General features: G+C 50.2%; 1 protein-coding gene across 23 annotated transcripts in view; it reads right to left on the bottom strand.

The window, feature by feature from the left end:
- Mapt (microtubule associated protein tau) overlaps positions 1-10,937 on the bottom strand; it is a 101,276-nt gene extending 90,339 nt beyond the window's left edge. For 21 of the 23 annotated variants that reach the window (XM_020161374.2, XM_074045824.1, XM_074045829.1 and 18 more), the window contains exon 1: positions 10,780-10,937. The gene's annotated coding sequence lies outside the window, so the exon portion shown is untranslated. Of the gene's footprint in view, positions 1-9,908; positions 10,502-10,576; positions 10,730-10,779 lie in introns of those variants that run through there. The other 2 variants (XM_074045825.1, XM_074045826.1) reach the window with 2 other exon arrangements.
- Positions 10,938-12,465: the final 1,528 nt, after the last annotated feature.

The raw sequence follows: 12,465 nt of genomic DNA, 5'->3' as shown, positions 1-12,465 counted from the left end.
AACCATTCAGTTAATGAGCCATCAGAATTGTATACCACCAAACTCATTGCCTGGTTTTAACTTAATCATTTTGGCCTTAATCGATTCCTATCACATGCTAAACACTTGGAGTGGCAAGGATAGGTCACCCTGGGCACAATGAGAAGATGAGATTTCATACCAAGTCCCTGTCTCATTAGGAAGAGACTGAAAACCCCAAGGAGAATACAAAAGGCTCCAGGAAATTCCATTCAAGGATTGTGACTTGAGCCAAAAAAGGAAGTCAAGTCCCAGTCCCTTTCCCAAGAAGCTGGCACTGACAGGGCTGGAAATCACTACAGGTCATACTAAGGGCACCCCACCCATTGTCCTGTACCCTGGTTTGGGACCTCTTTCTGTCCAAAAAAGGGGACAGACACAACCAGTGCAGGCTGGACTGTGGCCGCCAGTCCATTCCTCCCCCTGTGACTCAGTGCTCACCCCTGGGAACCAGTTGCCTCCTCTGGCTGGAGCTCAGGAGCAAGGTGGCAGCAGCTGCACCATTTCAGGCACCAGGCTGCGCTCAAACCCCAAGGGACTTCAGATCAGGCGCTTGCCTGTGCTCCTGGGAGGCACTCGCCTCCCTGTGCTCTGTCTTCTGAGATGCTCAAAGGAATTCTCATCAACTGTTTCATTTCAGTTCCACGACTACCCAGAGAGAAGAGAGACCAGCCTCATTATCCACTTACAGGGAGAAGTCTGCATCATCCCCCTTTCCCAGATGGAAGTATGGAAGTCCAGGAATTCTCCACCTCTGCCAAAAGTGTCCTAGTTGGTCAATGGGAAGTTGGCAATTAAATTTAGGGCATGGTGAACCCAAGCAGCCAGTGATAACAGACCCCCAAAATGAGGAATGTGGAATTTAGTCTTGTTGACAACAAATGATCAGATGGGATCTTTTTAAAAGCCTTCTTCTTTTTATTTTTCCCAGACTCGGGGGGTTGAACTCAGGGCCTCACCCTTGCTAAGCAGGGACTCTTACTAAAAGTCCTATTCTAAACCTCAGCCCAGACTGTCAACTTATAACATGAATCCTGATGATTAAATTTTTTTTCCTGCTTTTCCTTTCAGCTATTAAACACTAGCTCATGATTATTTATAGCACTTTAGTGACACCAAAAGGGATGTATTTCACCATATTCTGTCCTTGTTAACACTCTGCAGGGAATAGTGCAGCTGTGGCTAGCCTTTCCTCAGGCGCAGCTGAGCTGCTGGGAAGGAAGGACTTCAGAGCCAGGGCTCAGGAGGCATCTCCAGTAGCTTATGCAGGGAAAATACTAAATAGGTTTAAAAAAGGCTCAGGTGAGTTTGCGAGTGATCTCTCCATTACTAAAGAGGATTTAGGATGTCCTGTAAAATTCAGCCTGCTGTTCTAAACTGGCCTCATGGAGGCTGAAGCAGACCTCAAAGCTGAACCGGAATAGTGTAGAATGGGGGCTCTGGTAGAACTTTTCTTGTTCTCAGAGAAAAGACAAGACAGAGAATAGATGGCAGAAGGACTGATGATGCTTGCAATGTCATTCCTAGTGTTTCTTAGCAATGGGTGGCTTTGAGAGGGACCAGTTCCTATCATTCCACACCATGATTTTCACTGTGCCCCAGGGCAGCGGGAGGTGACATGCTGTTTTACTTGCAATCCAACTTTTGCTTTATTAACCAAGTTGATTAAATTCTGACACCCTATCCACACCAAAGTGGAAAGCTGCTCAGGTTTGCAGCAAATTTGATATAAAAAACCCACACCTACAACAAATAAGGTAGTGAATGTTCTCATTCAAATATATATGTATAACCAAAAACATTCTTTAAGTTGTAGCCTTCCCGTAGGCACTTGTTTTCAGATGATTAATTGATTAAGAAGTCCCTTTTTAAGTGGAAGACCACAGGAGAAGGAGGAGGAGGAAAGACAAGAGTTTAGTGAAATAAGGGATCCTGGAATGACCTGGAAATCAATAGCAGAACTGGATTTGATCCAGGACAAATCTGGTTTTTTATTTTTTTTTTATTCTTTGTCTGTTTGTTTGCTCTATTTTTTAAAAAAAAATGTTTTTTGTTCCCCTCCCCCAATTCTGTTTATGCATAATTTTTTTTTGCCTAATTTGGTGCAACTTGGTATCCCTGGGGAGAGGCACCATACCAGGGTTCCACCAATTGGTTCTTCCCTGTACTCCTTTCTTGTCATTATATGCAGGCTGCAGATCACACAACAGGCAGCCATGGACCCAGGGGTCTTCTAATATCTAGAATATCTGTCCTAGGGAGGGCAGGGGATAAAAGTGCATCCCTGGACTTTCTGTGGTACAACTGCGAACTAGGTCCCAGGACTGCACACCCAGCCTTCCTGGGAAAACAGAACACTGGGCCATGGGCTGGAGGGAAACCCAGCAGCTGGATCAGGGATAATGTATGTCCCTTTTCCCTTTGATGCATGGATTTAGCAGTGGGGTGGAGAGGCCAGAGGATAGCCATGAATGAAGCATCATTATCAATGGCTTCAGATTTAATTCTTGCTTTCTGGTTTAAACTGTTTTTAAGTTGCTGGACTTTTATCTGAAATTCTCCTAAGGGCAGTACACACTGTGGGAGGAATTTAAGTTTATTTTGAGTCTAATGGGGAGAATTTTGTCATGCCCACTTAAGTTGTTATTCTATGTGACTGACTTCAAAGAAATGGGTCTGGAAGACAGGCACAGATGGGCGGCAAGAAGACGCCCACCTTTTACTTAACACAAAAGTCCTCCCAGTAGGCACTCTCCTGATACCCTCTAAGAAGAAATGGAGGACTAAATCCTCCAGGCTGGGGTTCTACCAGGACTGATGTCTATAGCCAGGATGGCCTCCTGCCACAGCTACACTCTCACTCAAGGTCATCTGCGCGTGTGCAGAAACCTTCTCAGTGCATCCTATTGCTATAATGATCATATGACTTAAATAATCACATAACTCATTATAGCTTGCTATAATAACCACATAAATACGGTGCAGGCTGATGGAATACAAATACAAAATGAATGCTCTGTAAGGATTTCATACAGGTGAGTAACTTTTACTATCAAATGGCATGGAAAAGACTATGGAAAAACCCCAAACAGTAAAACTGCTGAGGGGTTCTGCATTCAGATTATCCACAGCATAAACATCATAGGCAAAGAAGACAACCAGGAATTGCAATCAGTTAATACAAATAAAAGAGAAGGCGTGGACCTATGTCCAAAGATGCATGAACAAACAACATATACCTGTGGTTTAAGTTAAAGATGTTTAAAATTTAATTTGATTTAATCTTATGACAGGATCTTGCTATGTAGTCCAGGCTACACATTAAACTCATTATTCTCTTGCCTCAGCCTCCTGAGTTCTGGGACTACAGGCATGTACCACCACACCTGGCTTTTTTATTTAAAAAGTGATTTTCTGATGTAATGACTTAAAAACTGATGTATTCTGATTCTTGTTTGAGTTCATGGATAAGAAGGCTTTTAAACCTAATTTATTGACTCATGTATGACCGATTACTAGATGTTTGGAATTCCTAAGATTCAGTCTACAAGGAGCTTTATTTTATGTTTTTCTCTCCACTCTCCACCATCCATCATGAAGGCTACTTACCAGTGAATTAGTTCATTTGAAAGATCTCCTTGACTTCTACTGCCTTCCTTCTGTTACTGCCATTACTTCTCAATCATCACTTACTTGTTCTTTTTGCAGTATTGGGGCTTGAACTCAGGGCCTACCTACACCTTGAGCCACTCCACCAGCTCTTTTTTGTGATGGGTTTTTTGAGATAGGGTCTCAGCAACTTTTTGCCCAGACTCGCTCTGAACTGTGATTCTCCTTATCTCTACCTCCTGAGTGGCTTTTTTTTGGGGGGTGGGGGGCGGTGATACTGGGGTTTTATCTTAGGGCCTTATGCTTGCTAGGCAGGTGCTCTACCACTTGAGCCATTCTACCAGCCCAATTATCACTCACTTTTTATTCAATGATTAAACTAGAAAGATCTCTGGACCCAACATGCTGAGCCAGGTTATCCTTTGGGGAGAGGGCAGTTCAGTTCAGGCCAGTGTAGGGAGTCTGCCATCTATTCCTGGCATGGAACAGATTTCAGGAAGAAAGAGGACAACAGTTGATAAGTCCCTCTGCTTGCCTGTGGCAAGAGTTCTGTGTGTACATTTTAACATGGGTGTGTGTCACGTCGGGGGTTCTACTTCCGCCCAAACAACAACTCCTGGTTCCAGGGAGCTAGGCAGTCACTCACTTTTCCTATCTTGATTCCTATGTGGTGTAATACTTTATCCATTCCTGCTGACTCCACCACCAGGCTCTGTAGGCACCTGTGCACATTCATCCAACCACAAGTGTCCATGCAGAGGATACTGCCACGATGCCAGCTGCTGAGCCCTTACTATGCACCCGGGCCTGGTAAACATCACATTGCCTTGTTTAACTCCCATGTAAGAAACGCATACTATCCTACTGAAGTCACAGGTGACAACAACAAAAACCTCTCTAAGAGGTTAAACACATGCATGGGTTCCACAGTGAGTGAGGGAGCTCAGAATGACACCCCAGAGGCCTCAGCCCATGTTCTTAACCATGAAGTCAAACAGCCTCCCAGACAGGACACTGCCCTGCACTGGGGACCTGCTGGCCAGGCACTTAAAAGTCACAATATTAAGATAATCTTCCTGGAAGTGATCTGACTTTGTATTTTGCTGAAGTGCTTTCCATCTGAATACCTACAGAATGGTTCCCAATCCAAGAACCAAAATGCTCCAATCCTGTTCTGGTGGCCTTTCACTGCATCCCTACAACACCATGGGAGCCAATAGGCAGGAAAGGAGAGGTGGGGCAGAGATGTGTGTGTGGGGGAAGGGATGTGGCATGGAGACAAGAAAGGAATTCCTGGACAGCCTCCCCCCACCCCTCACCCCCACCGCCCACTGGCAAGGCAACAGGGGTGAGATAGGGGTAGTGTTCATGCCTGGCACAGGCAGGCAGAGAGGGAGGTCTACAGAAGCACAGCTTTGTTGTACCTTTGTCTGCCAGGGGTGGCGGTGAGTTCTAAAGACAGAGGAGCTGTGGGCAGCCCCATAGCCCACCATATAACAAAATATCCACTGCCGCGCCTGGGTCCAGGTCGTGAGCAAAGCCTCCAGAGCCCAGAATGCTTGCAATGAAGACTTCCCTTGCCCACCTGATCTCACACACACACACACACACACACACACACACTCTCAACCTCTGAAAGGGACAGAATCTAAGATGGGGATCTGATTTCCCTAAAATATCAGTGACTTGGACCATGGCCACAGCTCAATCTGTCTTGATCCTCCAATCTTAATTTCCAACTTTCTCTGAGCCAATCAACCCAGCCGACAGGACAGAGAAGTCCAGAAACACTGGATGTGGGGGAAGACATTTTCTCTCTGTTTGATAAACAGAGCACCAAGATGGAATGAAATCCCTTGCACCCGTGTCAGGGCCAGATCAGAAACTGAGAGCCTTGACTCCGAATCTCTCCAACCCTGTTTCAGGCCATGCTCCAACTGGAATCATGCAAAAGTTCAGTTGTAGGTTAGTGGCTCTGGAATCTTTATTCTATGGAGTCAGTGTTGTATGTGTGACGTGGGTCCCGGGTTAGCCCGCAAGGGCTTATTAAACCCACGAGCAGCTGAGAGGGGGAAGAGGCTGGTGTCAGACACCCAGCTCACTGGCTGTGTGATCTTCACAGGTTCTAAACCCTAACAGAGGTAGTAACAGGAACAGAGGGGAGTTGTGAGGATTAAATGAGATCACCTCCAGCAGCACTCAGCACCTCCTAGAAGACACTCCATGGATGTAATTGAGATAAATATGCCCCAGAAACACTGTCTATGTGGGGCTTCTCTACTCCACACTAGGACATCTGAGGCTTGAGGCCTGATTGTTCCTTTTTTTTTTTTTTGGAGGCACTACTGGGGTTTAACCTCAGGGACTCACACTTGCTAGGCATGTGCTCTCTACCACATTTGGGGTATTTTCAAGATAGTGTCTCCCAAACTATTTGCCTGAGCTGGCTTCCAACCTTGATCCTCCTTATCTCTGCCTCCTGAGTAGCTAGGATTATAGGTGTGAGCCACCAGTGCCCAATTCTGATAATTCTTTGAGGAAGAAAACTGTCCTGTGCCTTGCAGAACATTTAGCAGCATTCTTGACTTCTATCCACAAGATGCCAGTAACACCCTTTCCCCACCCCAGTGAAAAGTTAAAATATTTCTAGACATCTCAGTCACCCTCTGAGAACTACTGTTTTACAGGAAAACAGCAGACAGTCACAGCTAAAACACCAGGCCCCTCTCCTGCTGCAGACCAGTTGGTGGGACTGGGGTCTTCTCTCCCCCTCACCTGCTAAGGTGCCCCAAAACTAGCTCCAAGTCATCAGTGATCATGCAGGTGTTTCTGGGAATGTGGAGAGGTGGGGGGGGGTCTCTGAATGGATAATGAAGCAAGCAGGGTGAGGGAGAGGGAGTAGAAGTGAGGCTCCTACTCCCACCTCACTGACCACCTGCAGGAAGAGCAGGACCCCCTCAGGAGCAGCCAGGTGCTGCACTCTCTCCCCTTTCCCCCTTCTGGTCAACAAGGAGTAGATAAGCAATGGGACCAGGCTATGGGCCGAAAGTAGGGCAAGGAGGTGCACCAGGGCACAGGGAGCAGTCTAGGCATCATTTGGACACAAAGCTGGGACAAACCGAATTGGATCTGTCCCCAAACTTCCTAATGTTGTGATCTTTAGTAAGCACCATCCCCATTCTACTTTCTTTACCATTCTCTTAACTTTTATTTCTGCATTTTATTCATTTATTTGTTAAATGAGTATGTACCAAATACCTATTGTATGTATGGCCCTGTATTAGGCCCCTAAAGGTGTTTTTACTTATTTCAGAGTGATTCCTTTTCAAGGAGGGAGTAAGAAAGATACTAAATAAACAAAAGGCAAGGTCCAGCTGGAAAATTATCACATATCCAATTGTAAAAGTAACATACATCATACACACAGCTAGGGAGTCACTCCGCCATACACAGAATGCTGAGGGAAAGAGTAATAAAATACAATTTCTTCAATTTTTCAACAAATGAGCTGCCTGAACTGACGTTAAACAGGCAGAAGGAAAAGTCAGCCTACACCAAGAGCACCACAATCCTGCCAGCCGACCTTGACCACCAAGGGTATGTGGGTCAAAGGGCAGTTCAATACAAGGGCTTCTTTTCCCAAAGGAATACATCCGACCCTTCCTCAATCAAACCAATTCTAAGTTTTCTTCTTGCATTTCATGGGCATTATCTATTTCCTTTGTTCCTTTCTGGGCAACTAGTCCTGACATTAGAAGCCACACCCTTCCGCCACTCTGGGAGTGTGTAGAAAGGGTCTATGCAGGGCAGAACACAGAGTCATGGACTGTCACTCATTCAAAAAACAGCAAGGCCAACAAAATCATCCAGATCATCCAAAGGTGAACCCAAGAGCCAAGCCAGGTCATTGCTGTAAACACATCTGCTAGGGAGCAAACACTGGCGGAGAAATGAATTGGCTTGCAAAGTCTCTCTTCATTCCAGGAGCTGGGGGAGGGACTGAGCTCTTCATTTACTGATTTAGAGAGGAATCCACAAGCAATTCTTGTATGGTAAACTTAAGCAGCACCATTTAACACAAAATGGTATCTCAGAATTAACCACAGAAGTAACTAAGACAGGTGAGACATTTCATTTTCTGCTGTAGGACCTGTCATTTGAGATTCACACAGAACTCAAAGCAGTGCTTCTGAGCCTGAAGCCTGGTAGCAGTCATGGTCCCAAATCATGGTTCCAGTCCAACTGGAACCAGTCCGAAACCAAGACTTGGGAGTTACAGTTTCCTGAGTGCCAGAGGGTGAGTGGCGTATCATAGGAAGGAAAAGGGCCCCCAGCCTGCTTGAGATGGGTGTCGATGGCTTGAGGTGAGCACTGGGACATTTTTGGATGCCTTGCTCAAGCACTCCAAGGTTGGGGCAAACCCAAGGCTGCACTGCCTCCAGGTCCTTTGCTGAAGCCGTTTCCTTAAAGCAAGCACAAAGCCAGGGATGGAGTTTCCCAATCATCGCATGAAGGGCCACCCCACGGCCCCAAGGACCCTCCATTAATAATCCCCCGGCCTTCTGACCTCAGAGCCCATTTAAACTGCCAAACACCTTTCAAAATGGAGTGAAATCGCAGGCGCGTGACCCGTGCTTTGTTCCTGCGTTGGGCTCACAGCGCTCGTCCCCGCCGGTCTCCCTCAACGGACAGAAGGTGACATCTTTGCCCGAGGGGTCACAATGGCAGCCTTTGTCCCAGTCTTCCTTCTCCAGGGCCACCCCAAGATCCTCTCTCCGTCTGGTATGGGATCCTGATGGGCAAGATCTGGGAGGTGTTTGAATCCATCCAACACGCCCGCCACGGGCGCAGCCTTGCAGTCATGCACGCAGGCCGCAAAGCGCCCAGGCTCCCTCCCCAGACCACGCCACAGCAGGTGAGCGGTGGCCTGCTCCCAGAGGGCTCTTCACCTCGAGCCAAGACATTTCTGGGATTCAGATCAATCTGGGCGGCTCGCATGGACGATTCGGCTTCTAAAATGTGCATCGATCTCAGAACTGCACCCCCGCACCAGTTCTCAGCTACACAATTGACCAGAAAACCGCTCCGACCAGGCTTACTACAGGACAGCTCCGCTACTCCTGTTTCACCCGGAGTTCGCCACCCACCCCTCTCAGTTTCAAGGGCTGCACTTTTCATATGCCCATAATAATGAAAATACATAGGGACGCCTATCTTAGTGTGGTTGTTGCCGCCGGGCCAATCAGAATGAGCCACAGTGGATCAGGCATTCCCTCCCGCATCCTCCTGGAGGCCAACCCAGCGCCAAGCCACTACCCTTGGGTCCAGGACCTCCGTGGGGAAAGGGGCGGGGTAACGCCCTGAGGTCCCTCCTCTGGAGGCGTGTGGTTCCCCTGGCAACCCCCATTCAGTGTTCCCCTCAGTGGGCTCCAAAAGATGGGTGTGGCCGCAGAACCCGAGAGGACCTTAAGCCCCCTCCTCATACTCTCCTGCCTGGCGAAGCAACAGGGCATAAAAGCCGGGAGGGGCGCTGCCTGCGGGTTCTCCTCATCCCTGGTTGGCCAGCCCTCCTAGCTGGGAAGCCTGGTGGGGTGTGGCCCCAGGATGCTGCGGGTGTAGGGAGGGGTGTGGTTCCTTTACTGCCACCCCGCACCGCACTCAAGACCTCGAATCCCATCCCTTCAGCCCTACTAACGCGTCCTGACGTAGGGCCGAACTCCTGGAGACGGCTGTCGGGGTCAACGCCCGTTCCGCGTATACCCTGGGGCTGTGACTGCCCGGAGATCCAACAAAGGGTCAAAAATGGGGGAAGAAAAAAGGGTGGAGTTGCGGAGGCGTTTAACTAAACACCCTTATAGAATAAAAGCCAAAACGCAGATCACAGATCACGTAACCCTTACAAACAAAGCAGCGAGCTCCCTTAGAAAATCGCGGGTGAATGCCCCCAGTGCTCACGCCTGCAGCAGCAAAGCGTCAAGATTTCAAAGCTGGTTGCCCTCTCCCCTGTCCTCCAAAGCCCGGCCACCAGACTTGGCACGGTACGATAAAGACGTGATACGCCGCAAAAAGATGGCACCTCGCGTTCAGAGGGGGAAAAAACGGGGGAGGGGTGGGAGTGGGAGGAGGCACATCCTCCGCTCCCCCTCCTCGCCCACCCAGGTCCACACCCACTGCCGCAGTGAGGGGCGAGCCCTGCGCGCCAACCCGCGCCTCCGGCAGGGAGCGCACAAGCTGGGCGCCCGGCGCAGAACGCAGAGAAAGGAACCCGCCCCGAAATGCACCTGCACCCCCGCACCAGTCTGTGCAGGGCTGCGGCTGTGCCCCTCTGCGAGCCAGGCGCGAAGGGCGTGGAGTCGGCTCCCATCGCAAGGCCAGGTGATCCCTGCCTTTTCGAGCTTCCACCTCGGGATCCGCGCACTATCTTCTCTCCCGCACAGCGCTGCTCCAGGCTCACACGAGAAGCGCGCAGGGGGAAGGGCAGCTGGTGACAGCGCCTAGACCCCTCCCCATCTCCCGGATTCTTCCCAGCCCCCAAATGTCCCCTGCCAGTTTCTGAAGGAGGAAAAGGGGAGGGGGCGAGCCACCGCCTTAAATCAGGGGCAGCGAAGGCCCCGTGGGAATCACTGACTAGGAGGTGTAGGGAGAGATATGTGGGGAGTCATCTTTTCTAGAACCCTATCCGTATCTTCCTTCGAGCTGACAGCAAACAGGGGTAGAGAAATCCGATTTCAGATTCGGTTTTGAGTGTCGTCATTAGAACCCCTCCAAAAAAAAACATAGACCCACGCCCATTGCGGCAAAAGGCTGAGATTGAGAGTAGAGAAGACCCCTCCCCTAGGTCACCGCCATCCGTGCCCCACCCTAGGGGCACAGCCTCCCCCTCTCCCGGGTTTGTGCGAAGCGGGTCGTGCGGACCCCAACACACACAAACACCGAAACACGCACTCACCCGCGTGCGTGCATCCCTTGCACGCGTTCCTTTCCAGGCCTCCCCAGTCCCAGCCCCCAAGCGCTGAGGACGCAAGGAGGGGCTCCGCCGTTGCCCCCGACCGATGCCCAGCTCACTAAACCCACCTCTGGGGCGAGGGGCAACGGTTGGGGGTTTGTTAGAGGGGCGAACGGGGAGGCAAATTTCGGAGCCTCGGCGCTTACCTGATAGTCTACAGAAGGCGAGGACAGAAGAGGGCAGTGGAGGAGATGGTGGCTGTGGCGGCGACGGCAGAAGGTGGGCGGTGGCGGCGGCGCTGCTGCTGGTGGCGGAGGTGGTGGGTGGCGGTGACTGCGAGTGCGCGCGCCGGCGACAGAGCGCGTTCCCGAGGTCGGCGGGCGGCGCAGGCGCGAGCCGCGGGAGCGCGAGCCTCCCTAGGGGAGGGGCGGGCAGCAAGACCTTCACCGGCACCTTTCCCTCCCGCCACCAGTGGGCGCGCGCGAGCTCCCCACCGCTCGGCCCTCCCGCTGCGCGGCGCCTGCCTCGCGGCTCTCGGCGCTTTGCTCCCGCTGTCCTACTCCCGCCACGCCTCGGGCCGCGGCGCTGACCGCCGCGCGCACGCGCGCTCCGTGGCGCACGCGCACTCTCGGCCTCCCGCGGCCGAGAGCCTTTGTCTTGTGTTGGGGTATCTTCCTTGGCCGCCTCGGGGACGGGGCGAGGCAGGGTGCAGGTCCCGTAGGTCCCCTATGCGCCTTTCTTTTCCGCCGGCCCAGCGCGATGTCCCATCTTGGAGAGGTCCCGAGCGGGTTGCTCATAGCTGGCTCTCCAGGCGATCCAACCCGGACCCGGAGGCCTCCCCAGCGCGCCCGAAATACGGTCCTGGGATGGAGATCGCTTTCCCCGGAGCCGCTTTCTTCTTTGCATCCTTTCCACCTTTTTTGTTGTTGGCCAACGTAGGTGCTTTCCTTAATAGGCTCTATTGAAAACAGGCTAACTCGGTTGTGTTTTTTTGGTGATTTTTTTTAAAAATCAAGACTCATCCGAATCTATCATATATATCCTTGACCCTAGAAAAACATCTAAAATAGATGAAATTCTAATGGTGCCTATCACACTGCAAAGCTTTTTCGCATATCCGGCTATTGTACTGTAAGCAGAGCTTGAGCTCTGAATTTTTAAGTGCCTGCAGGAGATGGCCACCTGGGTGACACCCTCATACTGACCTGACCGGTGACACTTGTCCTCAGGCCCTGGGCTTTGCCTTTAGCTCGGATTTCTCATATCCCCAACACATCATTAAACCCCAATGTGTGAGGGTGAGGAGCAGTCACCTCCTAATAGGGAGGTTGCATGGCATCGATTATTTTTTAAAGTGTACATTATAGATTAACGTAAAAGGCAAATAATTTAAAATGCTTTTATTTTTTTCTTTTGGCAGTGCTAGGGTTTGAACTCAGGGCTTGGCACTCAACCACCTGAACCACGCCCCTCTTTTGCTTTAGTTGTTTTTCAGATGTTATGCCCAGAGTGGGCCTTCAGTGGATCCTCCTACCTATGGCCTCCCTTCACTAGGATCACAGACACTCATCTTTATTGATTAGGGTTCCATGTCCAATCCCAGTCCCCCTTTCCTATTCTCCTCTGGCCTGGGGCTTCATTGTCCCCATTTCTGCCTCCCAAGTAGCTAGGCTTCTAGGAGTGTACCACCGCACCCAGCCCTGGAAATGCCTTTTTTTTTTTTTTTTTTTTGGTCTTGGGGTTTGAACTAAGAGCTTTGTGCTCACAAAGCATATGCTTTACTGCTTGAGCACACCTTCTCCATCTTGCTCTGGTTATTTTGGAAATGGGGTCTTGCAAACTATTTGCTTAGGCTGGCCTCCAACCATGATCCTCCTGATCATAACCTCCCA

This window comes from Castor canadensis, chromosome 11, assembly GCF_047511655.1.
Source record: "Castor canadensis chromosome 11, mCasCan1.hap1v2, whole genome shotgun sequence".
NCBI classification, from domain to species: Eukaryota; Metazoa; Chordata; class Mammalia; order Rodentia; family Castoridae; genus Castor; species Castor canadensis.
Note: the sequence above shows the minus strand (reverse complement) of the source record. Positions and strands in the feature narration are given on the sequence as shown.